This window comes from Arvicola amphibius, chromosome 12 (assembly GCF_903992535.2).
Source record: "Arvicola amphibius chromosome 12, mArvAmp1.2, whole genome shotgun sequence".
In the NCBI taxonomy this organism is placed as follows: Eukaryota; Metazoa; Chordata; class Mammalia; order Rodentia; family Cricetidae; genus Arvicola; species Arvicola amphibius.
In genome coordinates, this window is record NC_052058.2 from 29,852,541 (window position 1) to 29,877,844 (window position 25,304).

Genomic DNA, 25,304 nt, shown 5'->3' on the forward strand with positions numbered 1-25,304 from the left:
CCACACTCCCTAAAGAGTGTCTTTGCCTCCCAACTTCTGGCCTGAGTCTTTGCAGAAGGTCTCCCTAGTGTCCTAACTAGAGAGAGGGGTGCCAAGATTTGAATATGGTTTTAATCATGTCCTCTGAAAGGGTTTGGAATTCTGCTTGCCAGAGATAAGATGGTGAGTGGCCATGGGGTCTGGAGGAGGTGGAGCCTAGTGAAGGAGGTGGAGCCTAGTGAAGGAGGCGGAGCCTAGTGAAGGAGGTGGAGCCTAGTGAACCGTGGTTAGGGTACTGTTTGAAGAAGGGATTAAGACAGTTTTCATGGGTCCCTAGTTAATGCTCTCAAGACCAGCCCTCCTCATCTGCTCTCTGCTTCCTGTCTCTTTACCCAGTCTCTCCCTGATACCATTTGCTTCATGATGCAGCAAAAGAGAACCTCACAGGAGCCAAGCATGATGTAGAACCATGCACCTAAACTTCTCAAAACTATGGGATAAATAAACCCTTTGACTTTGTAAAAGATCTAGCCTTGGATGTTTTATTATTGTGATAGAAACTGGACTAATACAGAGGGTATCAGTCACTCCACTCTATAGCCTTTAAGTCTTCCACTAGAAGTCAGGGTCAGGAAATGCACAAGTTTGGAGCCCAGGAGATCTGGGGTGAAAATGGGCATTAACACTGGAACTTGGCACCTCACTAGTCCTCCCACCTTGAAAATGTAAGAAATCTTGTCTCAGCATGGATGATGTATCAAACAGTGGTTCTCTCCATCTATCCCTCCTCTATCATCCACTCATTTATCCACCCATCCATCCATCTATCCAACATCAGCTCATCTAGTCCTTCAGCCATCCATTCATCTATTTATCAACCCATTTATCCATTTATCTAGCTATATCAATCCATTTATCCATTTATCTATCTCTCCATCCATCCACCAATCCATCCATCTATCCATCATCAGCTCATCTAGTCTTTTATCTATCCATCCATCACAAACTAGCCCTATTCTCGAAGGAACTAAAGTTAACATCTATGATTCACCTGTTAAGACATATGGGGAAGAGGAAAAGCCTTATCCTCAGGTTCGTTTATGGGGTGTGCAGAAGCTGGTTTGCTCAGTTAAGCTCAGGTCATTAGACTACCTCTCTTGTACTTGGGAGTGATGTAGGCAGGGCCGGGAGCAGCCCCACTGCCGATTCCGTCATTCGCGCTGGCTTGGCTTCCTTTAGCTGTAACAACACAAGCAAGTGCTCCTTTCTGTTTGTCCTTTATCTTCCCCAGACCCAGGCAGGAGTTTGTTCCCTTTTCTCCACTGGCAAACTCATTTCCTTTTATTACGGACCCCAGAAAAATGGCGAGTAAAGGCTTGATGGAGTTAGAAAGATTGCCTTTTGTTTCACAACTATCAGCTTAAAAATAGTGTTTAAGAGATTATGAATGGGTGATTAGCTGTTTTTTCCATTACTTCTTTCTCAGAAGCAAACCTGCAATGCTTGTGATAGGCACGGCAAAAATGGAGGCCTCATTCCAGGAAGCTGGGGGAGAGCACAGACGTTCCTACCTGAGGGGTGACAGAGGGATGATGGAGGTTGCTAAGGGCACCATCAGTGTCCTGGGTTGATGCTTCTGCCTTGCCTCTCCCACCCCACCCTGATGGGGAGCAGCAGTTAGGAGAACTGAAGGCAGATTCCCTATTTACTGCTTTTCCAGAGTCAGTTTGTTTTGGGTGGAAACAGCCTCTGATGGGGCTCTATTGGGCCATTTCGGGGGACGTTTATCATTTAAAAGGAACAATTTTAATACCTACATTTGCTGTGCAGTATGAGCCATAAATGTGATTTAGGCTTCTCTTTATAACAGACTCTACAGGCCATTGCACAGGCTCCAGAAGCCTTCCTGCAGGTGGGGGCCTGCATGTGAGCAACTTCCTCTTTTACAAAAGTCTGCCCCGCCTACCTCCTGCCCCTCCTCTCCCTCCCTCCTTTCCTTCTTCCCTCCGTCCCTCCCTCTCTCCCTCTCATTCTTCCTCCCCTCTTTTCCTTCCTTCCCTTTTCCTTTCCTTTCTCCCTTCCTTCCTCACTTCTCTTCCTTCCTCTTTCCCTCTCTCCTTCCTTTCTTTTCTACAAGCCTCCCCCTTCCTCCCTCCCTCCTGTCTTCCTCCTCTTCCTTTTTCTTTATTGTAGTACTGGGGGTTCACACAGGTGCCCTACTGCTGAGCTCTATAGTTCTAGTCCTTTCTTGAACTTTTCTTTTGAGACTTTGAATACCTCTTGCTGGCCTTGGGCAGGATTTATAGTCCATATGGGCCTTGGGCTTGTAACCTCCTGCTCCAGTCTCCCTCGGACCTGGGGTTCAGCTCTGCAGTACAGGGCAAAGCTGGAAGTTTCTATTTCTACTCTTTCCTGAAGTTAATTAGTGTTAACTGAAGGAATGTGCTGAGTTGTTTAATCTTCCTTGAAGGGAGTCTGGATTTTCCACCCTCTGGGAGTGTCAGAAAAGGATGCTCTCCAGGCAGTGAATGTCTTGGTCTGCTAGGCTGGCACTTTGAGGACCTTCAGGGCTGTCCATCTCTCCTGCCTCTCTGGCTCAGCTGCTCCATCTTCAGTAACAGCCGAGGTGGCCATAGTAACAGGTCTGCCCGAGTTCTGCTGAGAGTCAGGAGACCGAGAGCTTGCTGAGATGCCCAGACCTTGATTCTGATCAGAGCGACAGGGTAAAGATACTCCGTGCTCTAAGCCATGAGGAGGAATATGATTTACACAAGCTGGAGCAGGTCAAGGACAGAGAGCTATTCAGAGTTCACAGAGCGCCTTAACCCATTAGCTTCTGGTCATGGGAGCTAGAGACCCACCCACCAAATGCTTAAGTTTCAAGCTGGCCAGTGACCAATTAACAGGTCCAGTCCTGACCACTAGACTTGAGTTAAATGTTGGAAAACTTGGGTGTGTGTCCTGAGATAGTGAGGAGGATGGAGACAGTGGAAGACAGACTGACCTAATGGGGACCCACTCACGTTAGAGAGCCCTGTGCACTCTGACGTGTGTATGTGTGCTGGGTGAAGGCAGACACATGCTCAGCTCAGGGATAAAATGTTACCGCTGGAGAGACAGAGACCTAGAAACCCTTCTGGTCCTGGGTATTAGCGTGGACATCTATATCATCCTGGAATGTAGAGCTGATCCACTAAAGCAATACATGTAAGAGGCAGTGCAAGCAGAACCCTCCCCCCACCATGATCCCATTTGCTGTGGGTGCTGTTCCTATGTTGGCAAAGGGCCCCCATGGTCCCAACATTCTAAGTCCTGTCTGTTTTTACCTGACCTTCTGCTGTAGTGGCCTCCTGCCCCAGCAAGGCTGGTAGAGTTGGAAAGGAGACAAACCCTTCCTCAGGGATCTGTAGCATCCTGTTGAGAGATGCCCCATGGGGCTGGGGGAGGGGAAGGGGTTGGGTTAATTTTTGGTAGAATCAGTGTTGACTGAATGTGTAGTTTTCAAATTGTCGACTATGATATTAAGTAACAGGCAGACTCCTGTCCAATGGATGTTATAAAAATTAACTGTTTTAGCACTACATTTAGAATCAGAACCAATCTGTCACTCCTAAATTGGTTTCTTTCAACTGCTATTTGCGGGTAAAACGAACAGTTTTAACAATAACATCTCCAGTGCAAATCATAAACATGATTTACAGGAAAACACTTAATCTACTGCCCTTGACTGTACCCAGAGCTGCCAATTAGATGGCGGTAAATTTCTCAGCGTGTTGATTTGCTTCCCAGACAGCAGCTCAGCCCCAGTGCCTCCATCACCTGTGGGTTTCCTTCAGAAGAGGGCATTTCAAAGCAAATGACTGTCCATCTGGAGCTGCTCGCTGGGGGTCCTCTGCTCTAGGCTATTATCTTGAACTCTAGAGACATACGTGGATCATCAGTAGTATTTAACCCAATCAGAGCTAGCTGCTAGAGAGGGAGACTCTTTGAGTGTTCGGACAGATAGACCCTGAAGATCATAAATTCATTCATCAAACATTGTTTCGGCAGCCATCCCTCCAGAACGAGGACCTGAAACTCTGCCATGATCCCCATAGTTTCTCAGTGAACTAAAGGGAAAGACAGGTGCCAGAAATGTCATTCACGGTTTGATGACTCACTCTCCTCCTTTTCCTCCCCGCCCCCTCTCTCGGGTTTGGAGGTGCGCACATACTTGTGTACGTGCATTTAGAGGCCAGAGGTGAAGTCAGGTGTCCTCCTCAGTCACTTTCCCCCTTACACTTTCAACTGTCTCTTATTGGGTCAATAGACTGGCCATCAGCTCCGGGGACCCTCCTGTCTCCCCTCCCAGCACCGTGGTCCTGGATGTGTGCTACTGCACCCAGCTTTTCACGCGGTTCCTGGGTGACCCAAACTCAGGTCTACATTTGGGCTCAACAAGTACTTTGGGGGGCGGCATGTTAATATAGAGAGGCTTTGCAGACCTTTCCTTTGAGTGGGGTCTTGAAGGCTGACTAGGAGTTTTTCAGATAGAGAAGGAGAGGAAAGGCTCTCTCGGGAACCAACAGGAGCAGACTTTTGTCAGGGAATTTTCAGTGAGAGGCTCCTGCAGGAGCCCAGGAAATCCTCGAAATCAGAGTACCTCTTTTGAGAAGTTTTGATTTGGGCTAATGTACTATTGAAACCATTGTCTAGTTAAGAAAACAAAAGGCCAGAGCATTGAGGTGCCTGGTGCCAGTTGCCGGGAAGTTCTAAGCTGTAGATTGGAGGATGGTCCCTGGGCATTGTGAGAAGTCAGAAAGCATATGCAAACCATATGCAAATGAAATGCAAGCCAGCACCTGCTGTGTGCTTTGTGTACTCAGGCTCTCTACAGCACAGAGGTAGGCTGGCCAGTCTGCAGAGCTCCCACGAGTTCTACCAGCTATTATTGGGCTGTGAGAGAAGGAAAACTCCACCCAGACTCCTCTGGGAGAGAAGAAGGACCAGAGTGTGGGCTCCAGAAGGGAGGGACAAGAGGGACAAAGCCCAAGATGGCTAGTTTTTTTTTTTTTCCTAGACAAGGTTTCTCTGTGTAGTCCTGGCCATCCTGGAACTCACTCTGTAGACCAGCTGGCCTTGAACTAAGAGATTAGCCTGCCTCTGGGCAGCGTTGGGGGATTAAAGGCATGAGCTATCACTGCCTGCCCCCAAGGTGGCTATTCTTAAGGGAGCTGAGTGAGAGGGTTAACATGCTCGCGCCTCTGCCCAGACCACAGTCCTCGGTGCTGTCTGTTATGCCCAGATCACGGGGTCCCCCCCAAAACCAACCGGAAGACCGAGTTCTGATAAGCTGGGTCCTACACTGTCCTTCAAAGGGTCTCCCAGAACTAGAGCTAGGAGTGCAGGGAACCTGTGTTTTCTCTTGACCTGATGTCTGTCCAGGTCCGTCTTCCTCCTCTGTTCCTGACACGGTGTTGGTTATGGTGACACAGCATCCTGCGCTCCTCCTGGGGGACTCTGTCACTCTTTGCCCTGCCCACCTTGAAGATGTGCCCAGCAGTTGTTGCGGACTGAGGCTCACTAGACTGCTGAGATTATGAAAGCAAACCCAGGACACAGGACAGAGGGATTTTTTTAAAAACCTAGATTCCTCTCTCCTTAGGATTTATACCAAGAAGCCAGAAGACAGCATGCTGAGATATCTCAGTTGAAAAAGTGCTTGCTGCCCAGATGTAACAAGACAGGCATGTGACATGTGCCTGTAATCTCAGGGCTTGGTGCTGAGACAGCAGGATCCTGGGGACTGTCTGGCCAGCCAGTTTAGCCAAAACAGCAAGCTTCTGTAGGACAAGAGAAAAACGTGATCCAAAGTTGATACCTAGCCTCCAGCACGCACACGCTTCTGAGTATATGAAGCACACTTCTTCCCCCACCACCAAAACAGGAAGTGAGCATCCTGCCCTAGGCTGACTTGAGGACACCATGCCTGGCTTCAAGAAGTTTCCAGGGCCAACTCTGCCAAATTTGTTGTGTGGTCTTGCACAGCTTCCCTCAGTGGCAATCGCTGCATCTCAGCAGTTGACAGGCGTTTGCATACCGGCTGTGTCCTGCATGACTTTGGACTTGACCTGTCTGGGGCATAGGGAATGAAGAAATGGCGGATAACCGTGGACCCCTGAAAGCTGGGATCAGGTGGGCTGTGTACTCAGATGGAAACTGGAGCTGCTCTCCTAGAGTTTAGTGTATTTGTGCTCTATAACACGAGTGAGCAGACAGAGTAGCCAATCTTGGTGGGAGCGAGTCTCTGTAAAGGAGCAGGCTAAAGCTGCAGTCATCTGGGATATCCTGGCATCCTTGACATGACTGTGCTCATGACAACAGTACGCATTCACTCAGGAATTCATCTACTCCCACACATACGTGCCTCTCTCTCTATCTCTGTCTGTCTCTCTCTGTGTGTGTATGTGTGTGTGTGCGCGTGCGAGAGAGACAGACAGACAGAGAGATAGAGAGACAGAGATTCCAAGGAACAGGGACTGAATAACAAGCAGTTTGGGGGATTGAAGCGGCACGGGAATATCCCATGCCCATCACTATGGCCTCAGGTCCCTGCACAGAGAGGCTCCTGGAGGGAGGATGGATAAGGGTGACTGGTCAGGATTGTTCCATTTACAGTGTGGGGGCCAGCAGAAAGGGGCTTTTGAGTGTTCTGTTGCCCCTTTGGCCTCCACCTTGCTCTCTGATCTTCCTGCTGTCTGCTTCCCAGGAGGCAGCAGGCAGCAGAACTGGCTCAGCTCAGACCCTTCTTCATGTTGACTTCTCTGGTGTCTCTCTCCATCTCTCCCCCTTCCAGTCTCCGCATCTCCACATCACACCCGATCCCAACCCTAGCTGTTTACTGTCTGGGTCCAGAAACTGATTTTCCCACCTTTCTCCTTGCCGTCCCCTCACCTTCTTCACCAAGATGGAGGCCCTAGGCACTTTGGGGAAACCAAGGAAGAGTCTCAGTCTGCTGAGGATAGAAGGGCAGGAGGGAAGGGGATCAGGAAAAGCCAGCCTTCAGCAGGTGGCACTGTTGGGTGACTTTTGCTTTAAATGCTGGGGGGAAAGCAACCTACCAAAACCATGCTAGAATCCACTGGCATTTGAGGTTTTGTTTTTGTTTTAAATAAAAACCATGACTCTTATTTCCCTGGCAATCATTAAACAAGGTGCAGTGTTTCTGTGTGTGATGTGTGTGCTGAGGATATGTGAACTGTGAGTGCCTGTATCTGCATGGGGCTCTGAGGCTGGAGTGTGTGTGTATGAGTGTGTATGTGTGTCGACAGAGCCCTTTCCAAGTCCATGACTGTGTCTGTGCACTGGTATGACGTGAGTGGGTGTACAGACAGGAGTGCCTGTGTGAAGTCACAAGCACCAGGAATGTGTATGGTGAGTGCTCCCATGAAAGGTATGTTCACCCCTGGTTACCACCGCTAGGTGGGGGGGCTCACCCCTTCTTTATGCCCATACTGTCAATGATACCTGTAGCAGACCAGGTTTCTCCTAGGGACAAGAGGAATCTTCTGAACACAGGTTCTGAAATCCTGGCCTCACGATATTCCTGGCTTTGCTAAAACCCTTGGCAACCCCTGCATCTGCTCCCTGACTTTTCCTGGAGCGAGCACCTATATAGAGAAAGCTGCTGTGTAGCAGGGATAGCGATGGCTTGTGCTCAGCTTTGCCTTGCTCCCAGATCACCGGAGCTGAATGTAGGAAGTACAGGGTTCCACACAGTAAAACTCGTGACCTATCCTGTCCCCTCAGTTGCCATGGGAAGAAGAAAGGTGGATCCTAGGATTGCTGTGAAATAGGAGAAGCCCAGAGAAGGTGTTGAGAGGCCCTGAGGTCACACAGGAAGAGAACTGGTGCTCAGGATGGGTTGGGGATCAGTTCCTCTGTCCATGAGGCCTAGGAAGCCTGGACTAGCCGTTCAAAGTATCAGGAGGATCCCTAGAAGGAAGATGGCTTCTGGCTTGGGCAGGGTGAGGGTGACATTGATTTAACAGTTACTTCATGGTTCCCTCCGTTATTTTTTTTTTTAACAGATACAATATGTACTCTTTGTAGAAAATATAAAAACACTGATAACAGAAGAAAATTAAACAGCTGGAGTCTAGCCCTACAGAGACACTAGCCCTGTGTGGGCATACCACCAGGCTTTATTTTTTCCTTTAAATAAAAAACATTTAATTTTTTAATTGCACATAGAATATTGGAATGCATTTTTGTTAGAAAATTCCAATAATTCAGATCATGCAGGAATCTCCCTTCCCCCTTACAGCCTTGGCTTCTGCTTGCTGAGGGGATTCTTGATGTATGTATGCTGTTCCACATCTTTTAAGGTTCGTACGCACTGGCGAGTATTGTATGGAAAGCCAGTCCAAAGCCCACAAGTCAAGAGGTTTCTCAGGGGACCCTAACACATGAACATACTGTCAAACTGTCTTCTGCGTGTTTATCCCTAGCTCAGTGCTGCCTACACCTTGGTCGAGGAAGCGGTTGTCGGCCGCGGGCAGCAGAGATCCTGGACTGGACAAAAGATGGAGAATACGTGTATGTTTGGTGCTCAGTCTTAAGTGGGACTTCTGTGTTAACCACCCAAGGTTCAGGGACATCACAGAAGAGGAGCTGGGAAGATTGTGAGCTGGGCCGTGTAATACTGTCTTCAGGACATCGATATGGCCATTGTGCTCATGAACCCACTGTAGCTGTGGTTAGGTGAATGGGATTAAGCCAGCAAGAGCAGTCATTCGGGTGAGGTTACAAAGAGGATGGCCACCTGTGAAAGTAAGAAAGAAATATGTCTGCGGGGGGGGGGGGTATGTCTATGGAAGACTAGGAGAGGGGACTTGGGAGTGCATAGGATCAAGATACATTGTATACATGAATGAAACTGTCAAAGGATAAGTAAAGGTATAAAGAATAAAATTCACACACCTTTGGATACGCTCACATGGAAATGCAATTCATATAGCCCAGGCTGGTCTTGAACTCCCTGTAGAACTGAAGATGATGTTGAACTTTTGATCCTCCTGCCTCCAAGGCCCAAATGCTAAGATTGCAGGCACTGTTACCATGCAGCGTATGCAATGATGGGAGCAGATGTCAAGATGCTGGCTTTAACTTTTGTGTGTTTGGACTTTTTTTGAATGGTATCATGCCAGGTGCATTGTTTATACCTTGATCTTGGCTCCTGACTACTAGTTTCCAGGTTCTCTCAGTGGGCGATGTGTTCAGAACACTCACCCATCTGTCAAAGCCACTGGATGGATCTCCCCAGCAGGTGTGAGTTTATTTAGCCATCCCCTTTTGATGGACATTCTGATGGCTTTCACTGTGTTCTGTTGCTTTTCTGTTGCCACTGTTCTAGGTCAAAGGCCCCTTATTACCCAGTTTCTCTATGTCAGTGGAAACAAGAAACCGGTACTGGACTCTCCCTTCACACATTAGTAAAGATGGGAACCCCTGGGACTGCTGTCGTGAGAACACATCTTCTCCAGGCATCCACGCCGATAAGGCAGCCACAACAGCAGACTGGGACCACCAGCGCTGTATGCAGTGAGGCCTTGGCAGGTGTCCCAGTGAGAAAAGCATCAAATTGTTACAGAAGGGAGCGCATTCAGAGGACGTTCTTGGCAAGTCGCTGATGCCCCCTTAGTGTATCGGGAGGCATCCTGGAGGAAGGAGCAAGTTTGTCTCCACTAGGCCCAGGCTACCCGTAAAAGAGCTGCACTGCAGGCAGCATAGGATGTAGAAGGCAGACCGTGCCTGCTCCTTTCTGCTTCCTTGTTTCCCAGGCACGGCCAGCACGGTTCCACTTGCTTCTTCTTCAGTGTGTTGCCTAAGGTCTTCCTCCTGTTGCAGAGGCCTAGGGTAGGTCAGAGAGTGGAAGCTGTGCCCTGTCCACAGTCCCCAACAGCCTTCAAGTACTAACCCGGTGGTTTGGTGTGAGGCTCTCCAGCTTCCCATACCCCTCCAGTGGCATGGCTTTCAGGCTAATGCTTTTATGCAAACCATGGGTTTCCAGAAGCATGGCCTCTTTCCTTACTGAAGTACTGATTTGCACATAAACCTGGTCTGGCCACTTTCTTCCTAATCTCACTCACCCACACCTTCACTTACCCACCTCCATTAAGGCTAGCCTGCGTTTGAATTCTGGGTCTGCTGAAGGACTCAAAACCAATCAGTGGTCACTTTGGTTGAAAACTGTATTTTATTAAACATTTATTAGTTTGTGTGTGTGCGTGTGTGTATGTGTGAGTGTGTGTATGTGTGTGTGTGCTTGTGAGTGTGTGAGTGTATATGTGTATGAGTGTGCGTGTGTGTATGTGTGTGTGAGTGTGTGTGCATGTGAGTGTGTGAGTGTATATGTGTATGAGTGTGCGTGTGTGTATGTGTGTGTGAGTGTGTGTGCATGTGAGTGTGTGAGTGTATATGTGTATGAGTGTGCGTGTGTGTATGTGTGTGTGAGTGTGTGTGCTTGTGAGTGTGTGAGTGTGTATGTGTGCACGCGCGTGTGTGTGCATGCAGATGCTCTTGCCTGCACGTGGAGGTCAGAGGACAGTGCGCAGGACTGGTTTCTTCCTCTCAGCATAAGGGTTCCAGGTATCAAACTCAGGCCATCAGCCTCGACAGTCAACACCTTTACCCTCTGAGCCAACTCCTTGGCCCACAATGGTCACACTTTCATGATTCTATAAGAGTATGCTGCACGTTTCTCAGCCAATTCTACGTGAATATAGGAGGCTTCCTACTCTGTGCAACACCATCCCCACCGCCCACCCATACCTTGGAGGACATTCTTGTAACGGCTGTATGTGTGCTCGAACACGCGGAAGCCAGAGAGCAGCTTCACTGCTGTCCTCAGGCACCATCCACCTTATGTATGGGACAGGGTTTCTCACTGACCGGGGGCTCGCCAGGTCAGTGCCTGGATTAGGTTGGCCAGCAATGCTGAGATTACAAGTGTGTGCCATGACACCTTGGGTTTTGTCTTGGGTTCAGGGTATCAAATGCAGCTCCTGATGCTTGTATAACAAGCTCTTCACAGCCTGAGCCGTCTCCCTGGGCCTGTGTGAATTCTTTCTCATTGCCTCGGGGACCATTTCTATTCCCAGAGCCAGGAGGAGTTCAGGAGGAGTTCCTTTTTAAAAAGGCTTTGATAGACATACTTGGTACCCAGATCTGCTCTTCTTATTTGGGCTGAATGCCACTTTGCAGTCCACAGGGCACACAGAGGTACCAGCTGTGAGTATGCTCTGGGGACTTGGAAGTCACCCAGGAAATCACCCTGGAGGAGGCACTGAACAGAACCCAGGGTGACAGATGGACACTTATCTGCAAGCTCCCAGTGGGGGTTCTGCAGCTTGGTGCTTCTTTCCGGGTTCTTATCTGACAAGGCCTGGTGGAACTCCTCCAAGTCTTCCTTACCTTCTACCTTTCTGGACCCCATCTTAAGGCACTGTCAGACTCAGTGCTAATTTTGTCTGGTCTATGCTGCCTCCTGTGGGCAGTAATAGTCTATAAAAGTCAATGTCTCCCATAGGACACCCACGGGGCTTAATAAACAAACAAATTAATTAATAAATAGGCTAGGGGAGCTTGGACCTGAGCTCCACCTCTGCAGATGGCCCCTATGGGGATCTGTGGGGCTCAGAGCAAAGCCCTGAGGTGGACACGAATCAGAATGAGTACCTCAGGGGCCACCTGTCTCCCCTCTTAGCTCCACTTTTGCCAGCCTTGCAGGGAGCCACTCTGTCAACCCAGAGGCTGGGCTGTTTGTATTCTGCACAGGGATGTGGATATCTCTGTGCCTTTCCTTTCATCCTTCCAGGTGCAGGTTTCTGGAGACAAATATACCCTCCGTACCAGCCCCTCGATCTGTCTAAACACAATTTGACATGCGTTGCTATTAGCTTAGCACCTTATCAAATAATGCGGCTTGATCGAGATAAAAGGTTTTACAACCCTGGCTGCCTTTGTTTCTGCCTGCATTCACCCGCCGAGACAGCTAATAATTACCACCAAAGACAAAGAGAAATCTATACGCACCGCTCCCAGCTCTCGCGTGCATGTTAAGCAGTGGCAGAAGCAGAGAGCTGGGAGGAGCCGGCCGATGTTTGGTCTTGGTCAATCCTGGGGACAGCGATAGAGGAAGGAGACTAGCAACAAATCCTGGCCTAGGTGAGGTGGCCGGTGGTGAACTGAAAGGAAGGACACACAGGGTGTTCTGCTGGAGATGGTGCAGCCCTTGGGTGCCGGGACCCTAAGTTCTGCTCTGTCAGGACTGCTGGGAGCAGTTCTCACCCTCTGAGGCATCCGTTCTGCTCCTGAGACTGCCATAGGAGACTGGGCACCTTGGCTCTAGAGTGAGCATGCTGTCCAGCCTCGGTTTCCCCATCCAGGAAGTTGAAGGGTTGTGGGTGATGGAAATGGTCATTTTGGGCAGAAGATGTGACCAGACTTGTGTGAGGCCTTGACCATGGGTGCTGAAGAAGGAGGAGACACAGGCATTATGGAGAGACAGTTTTCTTCTCTAAGGCAACAAGCACAGAAGGTGGAAGGAGTGAGTTCGGGGGGCGGGGCTTTGGGAATGAAAGCCGACTGAGGAGGCTTCCTGGATGAAGAGGACTTGAGCAGTGCCCAGGTGTTATGAGCAATGAGTAGGACTGAAGAAAAAAATGCAGAGGCTTTGCGTTTGGACTAGAGGGTCTGCAGGCACTGGTGGCTTCCAGGGGACAAGGTTCTCTCCAGAGCTCAGACTGAAGTGACCTCTTGGAATCCCCATCCTCCACAGCCTCTGCCTGCTGTGCCAGTGGCAGGCTGCGAAGTGTTGGAAAGCTACCTTGGAAAGCGTTCATTTGTAGCATTATACCAATTCCCATGCTGTAAGCATTCCCACCACGGACAACTCTGAGATGCCAGGATGACGCCACAGAATGAGCATGAGGCCGGCAATAAGTACAGGTAGCTCTCACAGTGGAGTGGAAACCCAAGCACAACCCTGGAGTTCAGCGTGGACCCAAGAAGTCAAGCCATCAGGAACCAAGAAGATAGAGTAGCACAGGCTTCTTCCACTCCCGTTTGCTCCCTGTAGCAGGCATTAGTAATTATGTTTTTTTGTTACGCTGAGGATTCTTCTCATCCAAGTGTTATTGGAAGATATTATGGACTGATTAAAGTCAGCACATAATATGCCAACTCTTTCCTATTGGTTGATTTAGACTACTTTCCTCAAAAGCTCTGGGTAGGGAAACCGAGGCTCAGAGAGGAAGAGTTCCCCTAAAGCGATCAGCCCTGATGGCTTGCCTCCCAAACCAGCGCTCTCCCCTCTTCCACGCTGTCATTCCTCCTTTTGAGAGCAGCAGCAAGGGAAAGCTTCTAAGAGGGAAGCCAGGGCCAGGCTGGCAGTTCTTTGCTTTGAAGACAGGAAGAATCTTGTCATGATCAAGCCTGTCATTGTAAAGACCTGTCTGCTACACATTGCTGTTTTTGCTCTGTATCCTTCCTGGAGGATGTGTGCAAGTAGAAGGTGTGTGTGTGTGTGTGTGTGTGTGTGTGTGTGTGTGTTGTGAGAGTGTGTCCATACATGTGCTCACAGGGTGTGTGTATCTGCATATGCAGAAACAGACATCCCTACACACAAACAGATGTGCTTTTACTTCCAATTATCTGGTGACAAAGTTGAGGACGTCCCCTGAGAGCTGCAGTCCCTCCAGGGAACTACTCACCAATCTCCCAGATTTATAGAGCTAGGCACGATACTATGATTTACCTAGAGCCGGGCTTTGGGCCAGCCTCTTAGGGCTGCCTTGAAATATCTTGCTCTTTCCTGCCTGATTTCTTTTTTATGTTTCAGTGGGCCAGCTCAGAACATCCTCACTGGCCTCTGAGCCTGAGCCCTGTCCCTTTCCATCCTTCCAGTCTTCACGCTCATCCTTGGGTTGGCTGTTTTACAGGCCGCCCTCAGACCTCCATGACTTTCTTTCTTAGAAGTAGATGCCTTTCGCTCTCTCAAAGGGAGAGGTGATGGTTGGAGTGGAGGAGGGTGCTGTTTTGGAAGACAGGCCATCAGGTCTGACCATTGAGGAGAATACCTTCCCCTCTCTGGGTAATAAAGCAAATGAGACAATGAAACAAGTTCTCTAAATTTTTGTTCTCTCAGTGACTATAAAGTCATCTCTGTACTATACTAATCCTACTGAGTGTGTCATTGTAGTGTTGTGTTAAAAGACTATGTACATTCCTTAATTTAAAAAGTAGTTTATGGCTACAAAGATGCTGATGATCACCTGAACTGCTGGAGACAGAGCTGAGAACTTGATCATATCAATTGCCACTAGCTTCAGTTTGTAAGGGCAGAGACTAGGCCTATGTTTAATAGCAGGAAGCCTGGAGAACTAAGGGCAGGTAGAGCAGAGAAGTAGAGGCCCCAAGGGCAGCTAGAACCACAGCCTCAATCACACCACCAAAGCTTTTAGAGGGGACACTGGCAGGCTGGGCAAGACAGAGCTTCTCACTGAACCTGGAACTGGCTACGCTGGCAAGCAGCTAGCCCCAGCCATCCTGTCTCCCATACGCTCCACAGTTACCATCATATGTGACCATGCCCAGCTTTTTATGTGGGTGCTAAGGCTTCAAACTCCATTCCTCATGCTTTTACCTGTGGAGCCTGAGCTCCAGCCCTCTGCTTTACTTTTTATTATATTATAAATCTCAACAGTTACCTCTGACCAGTTGAACCAGGTCACCGCAGATGCTATGGCCCCTGGGGATGTGTATAAATATGCTTGAGGGCAGCTGGGACTCATCCCTGCCGGTGTACCTGACCGGAGGTAGAAACCACATTTCTCCATTGCCCACTGTGGGGCGGGGTCCAGGTGCTCCCCTAGCTGATAGGGAGACCCGGCTGTAGTGGCTTATGTCTCTCATCACTGTTTGGGAGGCTGAGGAGGATCATGAGTTCCAGGCTGGCCTGGTCTACATAAAGGATTTAAGAGCACTCTGAACTATGCAGCAAGACCCATCGCCCAAGTCCCCACCAGAAGGTAAGGGCCAAGGACCTAACTCAATGGTGGGGCAAAGCACTTGATTGAGCTCTGCAGTGCAGAAAAGATGTCTCTTTTCTGGTCAAATCTAGTAACATAGGATATGGGCTCTACTACCTAACCTTTAAATCCAGCCAAGACTTCCTTATGCATGTCAGAATAGACATCTCTCTGCTACTTCTCACCCCAGGCCCCCTCCCTTGTTGACAGTTCTCTATGCAGGAACCTACCCTCAGTCAAGGACCTTAAATAATGTAGGATTTGGGAATAAGAACCAGGACTTAGGGCTCATTGGGCCTGGCAAGGGCTCATAGGCTTGCAGATGGTTACTTTGGGAGGGGTTGTAAAGAGCCCCTAGCCTCATCCTAACTATGCAACTGGGGAACTCAGCATCCCCTGAGCCTTGAGTGACATTTGATGCCATGGTCATGACACCTTTTCGCAAAGAGAACTGGTCTTTTTGAGCTCTCTGATTAGTAGGGCTTGTGCAGAAAGAACTTAGAGAGCCTACGTAGGAGATTTAGGCATAGGGCTCCATTCTATGGGATACCTGGGCGCTGGTAGCAAGTCACTTGTGCAGACAGCTTCCCCCATGGCTAGAGTGTGGAAGTGGGGTACACCTGCTTGTTTCTCTTTGCTTCCCTAAGCATTGAGGCAAACTGCAGTCCCCACATTCACACATACTGGGTACAGCAAGCCCATTGCTCACTTCGAGCTCAGAGTGCCAGGTGTCCCTGCAGACTGGGACAGGGATGGATGTTCTGAAATGGGGAGCTGAAATCTTCAGGTGGAGTTAGAGGCAGTGGGAAGCAAGGCGGGAGACAGATAGAGACAGGCAGTGTACTGATCAGGCAGTGCGTGCTCATCTGGACCAACCATGACTTCTGGGACATCGAATCAGGAGCTGTGTCGCTGTCAGCACTGCCCTTCCAAACTGCGAACACAGCTTTTCTTCAGAGCCTCCTTTGTCCTTTATCTGGTCTGAGAGCATGTCCACGTCCCAGCTGACTCCCTTGGCTGCAGGAATCATGCTGCCGGGCACAGGAGAGTCACTACTGTCCTGCTTAGTGTTAGAGCAGGCTGGGCAGTTGCATTTCTCCATGGAAACAGGTGGGGCTGCAGCATTGTCTGTGACAAAATACTGGGCACTTATTGAGTACCAGCTGTGTACTTTGTGTGCTCTGCTGGAGCCTGTATTAGCTTATTTCATTCCAGCCTCACAGTGGCGTGCTCATAGAACAACAATTCCCCTTTCAGAAAAGCAAAAAGACGGAAGACTTGGCCATGGGTACGCAGTCAATACAGGGCAGGTCTGGGCCATTTTGTGTCCATACTGCCTTCCTGTGGGTCCCTGGTGGTAGCTATGGGAAACTTGGATACTGGCAGCTGGATGTCCACCCCTGGGTGGAGGCAGGGTTATGAATGAGGCAGAAGGCTGTGTCATCCTCAGCCCCAGACTTGATTCCAGGAACTTCTTATTTATGTTCCCATTTTCAGAAGGCAGGACTGGGGCTGGAGAAAAGAACTGCTTGAAGATTTCCTGAAGAATTAATTACTAAGCCCAAGATGGCTGCTACACTATAAGCAGTAGTGGGAGCCTGAAGGCCCAGATAGCAGATCATCACTCTGAGAAGTCCTATGAGCCGGCTGGTGTTTAAGTGGTGATCCCCTTCACATTGCACTTACTCGCTGAACCACTAGGAACCTGTGCCTGGCGCAGGGCCCTGGACTGGCACTTGCCAAGGCAACATGGAGTGATCTAGAGCCCCCAAGCCTTATAGAGCACCAAATCCTAAGCTTCTGAACTCTTGGCCCAGAGCTGCTCCTTGAATGAGCAGGAAACATGTGGCTTGAGGGAGAATTTAGACAGTTGGCATGGGATTCAAGAGCTCTTGAATCCTCTGCTCTTTTTCTGAACTGAGGTCTTGCCGACCTACCTATGTCCAATTCCACCTTTCCCACCTCTGTCTCTGTTGCTCATTCTTCTGAGGAGGCCCTCCCTCCAGCAGGCAGCTGCTCCTGGCAGAAGCCCAGCTTGTCTTTCCTTCTTCTTGAAAAGGTCATCAGCTTGGACTCGGGGTCCTGAGGTTCATGACCACTTCTTGGTCAGCTGTGGTTGATTCTCTGGGTGGTCTTGTTTTTCCTCTTATAGATCTCCCACCCCTGCTTGGAGTCACAGCATCAAATTTGAAGTTTGATTTCTCCTATGATCTTGTAGCCTTGGGTTTGATACTTAGTCATCATTAAGACTCTGAACCTTAATGGCTTTCATTTGTGCAACGATAGTGACCTTGTGGGGAAGATTAAATGAAAGTGGCACGGGGCTTACTTATAGCTTGGAGGTGGCATGGGACAGAGCTTGACATGCGCCACATAGAATTATTATGGTATCCAAAATGATTGAGCCGGTATTTGCCCTATAGAGTGGGCTCCTAGGTTAAGTGACATACGCTACAGAAGTGCTGAGCTCAGGTTTTGGCTTAAAGTAAAGCAGGTCTAATCATAACATCAGTGCTTGACTGGTCACATTAGCAAACTATTGAAAAGCTGTGGCCAATGGAGGACACGAGAAGCCAACCTCTGGGTACCACCTTCCAGAGGTTCATCTGACACCCGTAAGAGCTCCTTATATTTAAACTTTTCTTTTGCTCGTTTCAGTTATGTGAATTGGCTGGGGTATTCCCAGTCGCATGCATCACAAGGGACAAGTCACACAGATGCAAGGGTGAGAATATTTCACTTTTGCAAGGGCCAAATCCAGGAAGATGGTCACTGATTCTAATGGTTAGAGTTCAGAGCAGAAACCAGACTGTCTGAAGAAGAATGCTACATCGGCATTAACTGTTATTTATTCCCAGGCTCTGATGTTTCTGGAAATCACTAATTTAGTGGCTCTGTGAGGTAAGAAAAACATTGACATTTCCCCTCCCCCATGACCTGCCCTGCTGCTGTCAATATATTGACTTCATCCTTAGACTTGTGCCCTCGTGATGTATGAAGGTTGCTGCTTCACCAAGCATCGCTCCTTACACAGCCAAATCCAGAAGGAAGAACCACTCTTTTTTTAAAAAGAGAGAAAAATTTTCTTTTCTTTGTTATCTATTTTTTCTTGTGGTAAGAACTGAATCAAGAGCCTCTGCATGCAAGTGTGCAGTCAACTGTGAAGAGAACATTTTTCTGAAATGACACTCTTGTGATTTGGTTGACTAAAAACGGGTCAAATGCTCAAACTTGGTGAAGGGATGGGATGGCTGTAGCCACCTGATCCTAGCCCATCTTTCTCCCCCTGAAGCCATTCATGCATGGACCAACACAGGGGGTTCCACAGTGTGGCATAAGAAGGGTGGGGGCAGGGATGAGCCTGACTTGAGAGAATGGTGGCAAAGGATCAGCTATCATGCCGGGCCAGGCTCTGTGGTGACTACAGAAGGGTTTGCTTATCTGGAAACCCCTGTGGGTTGGTGCTGCTGACACCTCATCTCCGAGGAATGATTGGATGGAAGAGAGAATTCCAGGGCAGAACTATATCTCTGTCCACTGTCAACACAGTAACAACAGCTCTGTTGATTGGATGGGAAGACCCACGTATATCAATCCCCGTTTTTTTCTTCCTAGAGTTTATTTTCATTTACCTCTTGACACAAGGAAATTGAAGTCACAGAGAGAGGGCAGTGGTCAGGAGCAGATTGCACGAGTGTCCCTTGTTGACCTTTGGTTCTTCTTAGAGGTCTCCTTTGCTGCTGGTGGATAAGGTGCTAGTGGATTCCCGCATCAGGTGGCCTGTGCACATGGCAGCCTGGGAGCACGGTAGCCACAGCAATGAGCATGGGAGTTGGGGACAGCCAGGGGGTGCATATCACCTGCCTACAAAAGCATGCTCTCATGGCTGTTCCCTCCTCCCTATCTTGATTCCCCATACCCTACTCCGCATTTTCTGAGATCACCTACCCCTGCTCCTAGGTTCAGCAACTGATTTGATAGAACCCAAAGTAAGAAACTTGTCCAAGTGCCGGGTGCAGGCAATCCAGTCCTAAGCCTGATCCTTGGATTATTGGGTCAGTTACCGGGAGAACTGATGGCAAACAGGAGATCCCAGCCTCTATCCCAAACTCCACCTATATTCAGCAATACCCATGTTAAAGTGGCATTGGTCTGACTGCTCAGCAATTGGACACTGTACTTCTTGTGTGTGAAGGCCTGCTGGGCTCCAGCAGCCCTTAGTTGCTTCACTCACTGGTCATGCCCAGTGACCCATGAACTAAATCTGAGGAGAAATTTGGTCTTCCCCAGCTGGCTTCAAAGGAGTGATTACGGACCATCCAGGAAATAATACATTTCATGGAAAAGACCATAATTATGGAGTATTGAGTAGATAATATGTGTTTTTTAAAAAAAGTCTGCAATTATGTATTTATCCTATCCATAATTAGGGAATTTTTAAAGGGCACATTATAGGTAATTTAAAAATAAAATAATGATGCCACTCAAAACAAACAGCCCAAACAAAGACAGTCAAGGCCACCCCAAACTCAGCTCAAGGATTATACTGGGATCCAGTGGCCTGAGTTTTGGAGAAACTTTACAGTTGGGGTTCAAAATGGGTGGGTGAGATCGGTTCAACAGGGATGTTTCCTGAGATTACACTTCTTTCCTTTACAAACCTGGTCCATGACAACCTTAATCCTCAGAGATCTGAGCTATAACCAAGTGACTTTTGTGTGCCAACAGCTTTGCTTGCCTTCATCCTTCCAAAGATCTCTGCCGAGGTAGCCACTTGAAATAGATCACCAATTCAATGAGCAAAAACTTACATCTAAAACCCTCATGTACTCAGCGTCAGTAGCTGCATGTCACATGTCCTGTGGTCACATGTTACAGTGTGAGAGGTTGATTCTGCATCATGGGAGAAGATTGCAGGGCAAACAGCCTGTGGAACCTGCTGGTCAGGTACACAGGGCATTGTTTTTGTGGTGTAGACCAGTCCTTAACAGGACACTTCTTCCCATTAGCTAGCCTCAGTAAGTTTCCAAAATCTCCCTTCTTTTACACTTAGTGTTTAGCTTCACCTTCTCTAGACTGTCTTATCTTCATGAGAACCTGTCCCAGGTCAGGCTATAGAATAAATATGCTGGGAGAGAAGCCCTGGGCTACAGTCTGAGTGTCTCAAAGGCTCATGTGCTAAAAGATCGCTGCCTAGCAGGGTTCTTTGGGGAGTCCGGCTGCAGACCTTTCAGCCCTGGTGACTCACTGGGAGTATGCTTTCAAATGTGATTATGGGACACTACTCCCTTCTCCTTTTCCTTTTGACTCCTGGCTGATGTGATAAATAATTTTACGCCACTGTGTGTTCCCGCTTTGGTGCACCGCTTCACGGCAGGCCCAAAGCAACTCGATCCACCCACTGACCTTGGGTTGGGGCATCCAATGGAACTCTTCTCTCTACCAGTTAATTATCCATGTTCTTCACTGTGATGGAGAGTTGACAAATGTCCAAGTTCAAAATATTAGTGAAAATTTTTCTTCATTTCTCATCTGCCTTTGTTGATACCATCTTGATCCCACCATTCAGTTACATGAAGGACGACCTTAAATGCAAGGTCTTCTGGGAGGAAGTGACTGGCTCTCCCATTCTTCTCAGCAGTGACTCTCATAAACTGCTACTGGCCCTTTCTGGCACTAAGGAATGATGAGCAGAGACCTCTGAGGGTAAGGCTTCCTAGTAGGGGAGCAGATTATGGGGTATAAGTTCATGCCTGGCACTTCCTTCTTGAAGTCAGTGCCAGGAATCTTGATTTGGAATGCAAGAATCAGTATATCCTAAGTCTGGACCTTGAAGGTCACCATGTCCAGAGGCAGATTCTGGGGTGAGTGTGGGCTTGGTACCCATATGGGTGTTCTTGAAGGCAAAGACAGTGGTTAGTAACGGGGGTATTGCCAAGGTGTCCTCAGGTGTGAACTGGAGCCTCTGACTAGAACTCTCTTGGTCTCAGTTTCCCCTGTGCCATATTAGAGTTTCTAAAAAGATAGAGTTGCTTTAATGTGTTCCCAGGGGAAGGTGAAATTGCTAGGGTAGTGACTGGCAACCTAAATGGCATCTAGGTGACAGCGGGAAGTGAAGCAGGAGGTCCCCTCTTCTTTAAGTGCAAGGCTCAAGGTGACCACATCCATGTGCCTACCTCAGCCTTTTTTACCAAAGGAATCCTTAGGCAAATATTGGAATTTATTTTTCCTTTTTTATTTTTATAGTGCGCGCATGCACAGATACTCGTGTTTATGTGTGTATGTGCACATGCAGCTAAGCGTGCAATACGTTCATGTGTAGAGGCCATGTAACGAAACCGAGCGTCTGCTTCAATCACTGTCTTGGTGTTTCTATTGCCATGATGAAACACCACAACCAAAAGCAACGTGGGGAAGAAAAGGGTTATTTTGCTTACACTTCCATATCACAATCTGTCTTAGTTATTTCTCCATTGCTACGAGGAATCATCATGACCAAGGGCATCTAGTCAGGGAACATGGAGGCAGGCAGCAGGCATGGTGCTGTAGTAGTTAGTTGGGAGCTTGCGTCTGATTCATAAGCAGGAGGCAGAGAAAGAATGCTAACTGGGAATGCCAACGGCTTTTGAAATCTCAAAACCTGCCCCCAATGGCACATCTCCAATGAGGCCACACCTGCTAATCCTTTGCAAACAGTTTCAACAACCGAGGACTGAAGTGTACAAAAACAAATGCCTGTGAGGCCATGCTAATTCAATCCACCACACAGTTCGTCACTGAAGACCGTCAGTGCAAGAACTGAAACCGCAGAGCGGAGCTGACGCAGAGGCCATGGAGGAGGGACACTTGCTGGCTAGCTCTCTATGTCTAGCTCAGTCTGATTTTTATAGTGCCCAAGAGCACAGGCCCAGGGTTGGCGCCACCCCCAACTGGCTGGGCACTCCTACACCAATCACAAGTTAAGAAAATGGCCTACTGGTTTGTTAATAGTCTGATCTTAATGGAGGCATTTCCCCAGGTGATGCTCCATCCCCTCAGATGACGCCAGTTGTGTCAGGTTGATACAAAATCAGCCAGCATAATTACTCTCCATCTTGTTTTTTGAGTCAGGGTCTCTCATTGCACCTGGAGTTCACCGATTCAGCTAGACTGGCTGGCCAGCATGCCTTAGGGAATCCTTCTGTCTCTACCTCCCTAGTGATTATAGATGTGGGTTCTCCAGAGTTTTACATCGGTGCTTGGAGCTGTTTACAGTAGAGTTGGGAGCTGGCACAACCTCAGTTGTGCTCCGTCAGAGCTAGGCAAGAAGTCAGCGTTGTCTGAACAGCAGCCATGTGGAGGCTGGAAGGAATCTGTCAGGCCACATCAGCATCCTGAGACAGGCTGTCACAGCAGAGGCTCTGCAAAGGTGGCATCTGCTGCTCATTAGGATGCCTGTCCTCCACATGCCCACACTAAGGAAGTCTCGTCACCACGGTTACTTGGGTGTGACTCGAGACCTCCTCGTAAGCACTGTCATTTGGGTGTGCTTGCACAAGGGGGCTGGAGCCCACCAGGGCTGGTCTTCTGGTTGAGAGGTAGAGGAGAGGACTCTAGGGACCTGAGTGCTTTTGAGCTGTGCCCTGGTGCTTCTGCCTTTATGACAGTGACTCAGACAGGATGTCCAGATGGTCTCCCTCCAGTTCTTACCTCCCACACTGCTATGCAGCAGGCTCTTATCTCTCTGCACTGATGCTCACATAACTTAACCTGCTCCCCTTGCTGTCACTAACATCCAGGACTAACAAATTAGTATCGTCTTTTCTCCTGGACTGACCAAATGTATAGCTGGCCACATTGCATCATGAAGTCTTTCAACCTAGACCTGGCATTCAAAATCTCCTGTTGCATTCTGAAGGCTTCAGTCCCTGCCCAGAGACCTCCCTATTTCCCAGACTCTACCCTGCGTCTTTGCTTTGGTTGGACTAGGAACTACTAAGAGCTGAACACTAACCTCTCTTTCCAACACAACTATCCTCTTTTCCAGGCTGGTCCTTCCTGGGCTCCTCATCACCTCTCCATCCTTCTAGCTCCTCTCCTCTCCTGGATGCAGGGTAGTGGTTGTCCAGTTGTGGATTAATTTCTTCTTCCTCATTTACTTCCATGGAGACAGTATGCTAACCTAGTTAGGAATATGGTTGGCAGTCACACTATCTCAGTTCAAGTCTTTTCCTGGTTGTATGTCTTTTGGTGAGGCCCTCTGTCTGAACCTCAGTTTCTCTATCTAGCTGAATGCTGAATGCATGGTGAGCACAGGTACGACACCCATCCCATGGATACATCCCATGGATACTGAATGAATGGTTGTAGTGTGAAGCGGCGGGGCTGCGTCCCGCCACCCGGCCACCGGCTAGCTTTACACCCGAAATAATTACACCGAAACTGTATTCTGCCACGTTGGGCGCCAATCTGTAGTGGGAAGCGGCGGGGCTGCGTTCCCGCCGCCCAGTTCCCAGCAACCAGCTAATCCGCCGCCGGCTAGCTTTACCCAAAATAATTACACGGAAACTTTATTCTTTTAAATACTGCCTGGCCCATTATCTGTAGCCTCTTATTAGTTAATTCTCACATCTTCCTTTAACCCATATTTAGTAATTTGGGTAGCACCACGAGTTGTGGCTTACCAGGAGAGATCTTAACCTGCGTCCATCTCGGAGAGGAGCAGCATGGAGACTCACCACGCGACTGCCTGAAGCGTCTCCCTAACTCTACTTCCTTGTTCCCACAATTCTGTTCTGTCTACTCCACCTACCTAATTTTCTGTTCTTAAAGGGCCAAGGCAGTTTTCTTTATTAATAATGAAAGTAACACATAGACACTCCTCCATCACTTCCCCTTTTTCTGTTTAAACAAAAAAGAAAGGCTTCAACTTTAACATAGCAAAATTACATATAACAGTTATCAAGCAAGTATTACAGTTACAATATTTAAATCTATTTTATCTTTTATCATAACTAAGGAAAGCTATAACTATCTATTTATTCTTCAACTCCATCAAAGACTCCAGAAGGATATAATATTACCTAAGCAAACAAGTCATATGCAACTTTCAAACTCTAGAAATGACAGAGACAACTCGCTGCCTGGACAGTCACCCAAAGTTCCTCTGTACCGTTGGGGCATCTATCTTCAGCCTTCAGGCCCATAGTGTCCAGCAGACTTTTTCATGAAGCAGGAAATTCCAAAGACAGTTCAGTCACTTTCTGCTGTGTCCTGCAGAACGTCTCGCAGACTCTTTCATGAATCAGGAACCCCGAAAGACCATCTCACCTTTAGGCAAGTTCAGCAGTCCTGTCTCTGCGAGTTTTTTGTGTCCAGTTTATGCAACAGTCCAGCCAAGAGCAGTTTCTTGCCCAAATGGCTAACAAACTCCATAAGTAGCCTCTTCGATGCCCATCTTCCTCTCGAAGTAGATTGGTGCTGCCAGGAGCAGACGTGTCTCATTGTCATGAAAAACCCTAAGTTATTAAAACATTAAATGCCATATTCTGCAGTCTTTGAAAGATATGAAGAATGTCTATCTAACTGAAATATATCTCTACATATCTAGAAAATCTAATAACATGACTACAAGCTTAACTATTATCAATGATTATCCATTAACAACCTATATTTCCTAATTATACATTACATTCTTTAAAATGAACTACAATCACAATAGCTTAATCAAAATCAGAAATACATATACATATAACAAAATTGACCTTAAAATCTATACCAATGCAAATTCATATCTATATCACCTCCCCCTTTAAATGTAAAAGAACATTTATAAGCAATATTTGGGAAAATGGGCGCAGTTTTTTCTCTCCAAACTGCTTCCTGCTGAATGGGGGCGCTGTTATTTAGGTCTTTCATGGTGTAACCTGTGTGCTAGGTTCCTCTCAGTTGGCAGTTGAGTGAAGTAATTTTTTGAAGATGTTCACAGCAACCTTTCAGGAGGGCGTGGTCTATCATACCATATTGGGATAGAAGCAATCCACAGAGTCTCGTCCTCTGTGAAAACAAAAGAAGAAACTCTTTTCCAAAGCATCATGTTCTTAGATCCAAATCCTGAAGTCATACCGTTAAGATGTCCATTTTGGTCTAGACTGGCAGCCCATATAATGAAATGTCTCTCTGTACTTAGCTCCTTTACAGTCAAAAAAATCAAAGAAAACACAACAAAATACATAATCCAGACTCTCTGTGAATTTTCCATTTTTACGTGGCTTA